At 47.3% G+C, this 3,594-nt stretch overlaps 1 protein-coding gene across 2 annotated transcripts in view; it reads left to right on the forward strand.

Annotated features, from left to right (window-relative positions):
• Positions 1–3,594, forward strand: part of SERPINB6 (serpin family B member 6) — a 36,790-nt gene that overhangs the window by 2,929 nt on the left and 30,267 nt on the right. The window contains exon 1 of one of the 2 annotated variants that reach the window (XM_037727467.1): positions 1,441–1,459. The exons of the other annotated variant lie outside the window; for it this stretch is intronic. The gene's annotated coding sequence lies outside the window, so the exon portion shown is untranslated. Of the gene's footprint in view, positions 1–1,440; positions 1,460–3,594 lie in introns of those variants that run through there. 2 annotated transcript variants of the gene reach the window in all.

A 3,594-nucleotide genomic window follows, 5' to 3' on the forward strand; every position in this document is an offset into this window, starting at 1 on the left:
ATCCACCTAACCTCCTTTTTAAACAGCTCTGCTATCTGTCCCTGTCTTCCTTGACAGCTCACCCTCATCCTATTTGTCCACATTGCTGCAGAGTAGTCTTTCCCATACACCAGGGGTTTCCAACCCCCAGGGCACAAACTGAACTCGCTTGTAGCCTGTTAGGAACCAGGCCACACAGCAGCAGATGAGCCGCTAGTGAGTGAGCTAGTGAAGCTTTATCTGTATTTGCAGCAGCTCCTCATTGCTTGCATTACCGCCAGAGCTCCGCCTTGTATCAGATCAGGCAGCATTAGATTCTCATGGAGCACAAACCCTATTGTGAACTGCACACTCAAGGGATCTGGGTTGCACACTCCTTATGAGAATCTAATGCCTGATGATCTGTCATTGACTTCCTCACCCCCATATAGGGACCATATAGTTGCAGGAAAACAAGCTCAAGGCTCCCACTGAAAACAAAGTGCACAATAAATGCAATGTGATTCAATCATCCCGAAACCACCCTCTCCCGTCCATGGAAAAATAGCCTTCCACAAAACCCATCCCTGGTGCCAAAAAGGTTGGTACCACTGCCACACATAACTCTGATGATGGGACCACGGGGCTCAGAATCCTGCAGAGGCTCTCCACTGCCTCTAAAATGAAATAAAACTTACGGGTGTGACTAACCGGAAGTGTCCAGTCTACACTCTCTCATACTTAATTACATAGTAAGCTATATTTTGGCCCATTTCCCAATCTCCTAGGTTGGAGTATGCTCCTCCTGTGTGTCACCTGGCCAGCTCATGCTCTTTCTCATTCGCAGCTCAAGTGTTAGGGACTCTGTGACACCTTTCTTCATTCTCCCAGTCAGACAGATTGTTGCTACTTTTTCTTCCCCCTTTTCCTTTTATCCTTAGCACCATTAGAGCACATATCACATCATATTTCATTTGTTTGCACACGTGTCTTTATCTTGAGCCCAGGAACCGTGTCACCTGTCTTCATGTCACCAGTTCCTAGTGTAGCTCCCGGCCCATAGTGAGTGCACAATAAAAGTTTGTGGAATGAGGCTGGGCCCGGTGCCTCACTCCTGTAATCGCTGCACTTGGGGAGGCCGAGGCAGGTGGATCACGAGGTCAGGAGTTCTAGACTAGCCTGACCAACATGGGGAAACCCGTCTCTACTAAAAATAAAAATATTAGCCAGGCATAGTGGCTATGAGGCATATAGGTTGCAGTGAGCCGAGACTGCGCCACTGCACTCCAGCCTGGGCGACAGAGCAAGACTTTGGAGACTTCATCTTAAAATGACTCACTAACTGTTGTGTGAGTGAGTGAGTCATTGTTACTTCATCAAGGCTGGGTATTTCGTATAATAAAGTTATTAAAGCTGATAAGCAAAGATCAACTTACCGGAAGAACGGCACTGTCAGTGATCTAAAGAACTTCGCCCTCAGGTTGCTAGGATAACAGAATGGATAAGAACTCCCCGCTGTTCTTGGGCAGATCTTACATTGCTTTTGGAAATGGGAATAGCCTTGGGATAGAAAGGAGCTTGTGTATTGAGGGAATGATTAGGTGGGAGGAGTCAGAGAGGAAGGCTGAGGTTTCCTCAACCTGGCTGCTTTCTCAACCCTGTCTGCTTTGTCCTTGGGGCTCAGTGAACAGATTATCTGTTTTCATGGTAAGGGGTTGAGGTTCTCTACTTCAGGTGAGCACCGAGAAAGTAAATTGCTTGCCTTTGTTTAAAAATAATGAAAATGGGCCAGATGTGGTAGCTCATGCCTGTAATCCCAGCACCTTAGGAGGCTGAGGCAGGCAGATCACCTAAGGCCAGGAGTTTGAGACCAGCCCGGCCAACATGGTGAAACCCCGTCTCTACTAAAAATATGAAAGTTAGCCAGGCGCCTGTAATCCCAGCTACTCGGGAGGTGGAGGCAGGAGAATCACTTGAACCAGGAGGCAGATGTTATAGTAAGCCTAGATTCCATCACTGCACTCCAGCCTCGGCAACAGCGAGACTCTGTCTCTAAAACAAGCAAACAAACAAACAAAACGAAAAATAATGAAAATGTCTGCCCACCCTTCACTAAGTAGACATAATGAAAATGCATGTCTTGTGCCCTCTTTTTACTCTGTAATACCGGAACCTATGTTCTGGAATTAGACCTTTGCTCTTTGTGTGAAAGCCCCGGGGATCTTCAAAGGGATCCCTTCAGGGGGAGCATAAAGTTTGCCCAAGGATGCCCCCTTCTGGTTCTCCAAGGCCGCCCGGCTGCAATGCAGGTCCAATTCCAGCCCGTGTCTCCCAGAGCACCCCTTGTGCCATGGCGGCAGGGCGCAAGGGGTGCGTTCGCCATGGCACCAGACACACATTGACTGACTATAGCCTCATAATCACTGAGTCCTGTTTGCAACCAATTTTTTTTTTTTTTTTTGAGACAGAGTCTCACTTTGTTGCCCAGTCTGGAGTGCAGTGGTGCGATCTCGGCTTACTGCGACCTCTGCCTCCCGGGTTCAAGAGACTCTCCTGCCTCAGCCACCCGAGTAGCTGGGATTATAGGCATGTGCCACCATGCTCCACTAATTTTGTATTATTAGAAGAGATGGGCTCCATGTTGGTCAGGCTGGTCTTGAACTCCTGACCTCACGTGATCCACCCGCCTCGGCCTACTGAAGTGCTAGGACTACAGGTGTGAGCCGCCATGCCCGGTCAATTTTTGTATTTTCAGTAGAGATGGGGTTTCACAGTATTGGCCAGGCTGATCTCGAACTCCTGACCTTGAGATCCACTCACCTTGGCCTCCCAAAGTGCTGGGATTACAGGCGTGAGTCACTGCGCCCAGCCTGAAGTTATTTTTGTTTGCGTGCTTATGTTTTCAGTTTTAGGAGCTTTGTTGTCACCGGAGCTTTGTAGCTGTGGTCAGCACTACTCTGGTGAAGCCCACTAGGTGTCTCTAATGGCACCGGAGGAGCAGTTTTCCTGAGCTTCTCATGCAAATTGACCCCACTCCCTTCAGCAAAGTCCTGGGAGCTCAAGGGAGGCTGCGCAGTCAGCTGCAGTCCATCCCAACTCAATGGGCACCTGCCCACCTGGCTCTTAATTTACATTTTGAAATGTCACCCAAGTGATTCCAGACCAGATAAGAAGATTAGCTTCTCTTGTTACGGAAAAAGAAAGAAAGACAGAGAGAGATACCTCTATTTTGTTATTTAGCTATTCCTCAAATTCTTATGACCAGTGATATTAAAAAAACAAAACAAAACAAAACAAAACAAACTCTGGAACAATACAATTATTTAAATTTAACTCAGATTTTATTTTTATGTTTATTTGTCTATTTTTGAAACAGAGTCTCGCTGTGACACCCAGGCTGGAGTGCAATGATGCGATCTCGGCTCACTGCAACCTCTGCTTCCTGGATTAAAGTGATTCTCCTCCCTCAGCCTCTCAAGTAGCTAGGATTACAGGCACCCACTACCACACTCAGCTAATTAATTAATTAATTATTAAGATTTTTTTTGAGATGGAGTCTCAGTCTGTCGCCCAGGCTGGAGTCCAGTGGTACGATCTTGGCTCACTGCATCCTCCACCTCCAAGATTCAAACAATT

Source organism: Cebus imitator, unplaced genomic scaffold, assembly GCF_001604975.1.
Source record: "Cebus imitator isolate Cc_AM_T3 unplaced genomic scaffold, Cebus_imitator-1.0 Scaffold231, whole genome shotgun sequence".
Classification (NCBI taxonomy): domain Eukaryota; kingdom Metazoa; phylum Chordata; class Mammalia; order Primates; family Cebidae; genus Cebus; species Cebus imitator.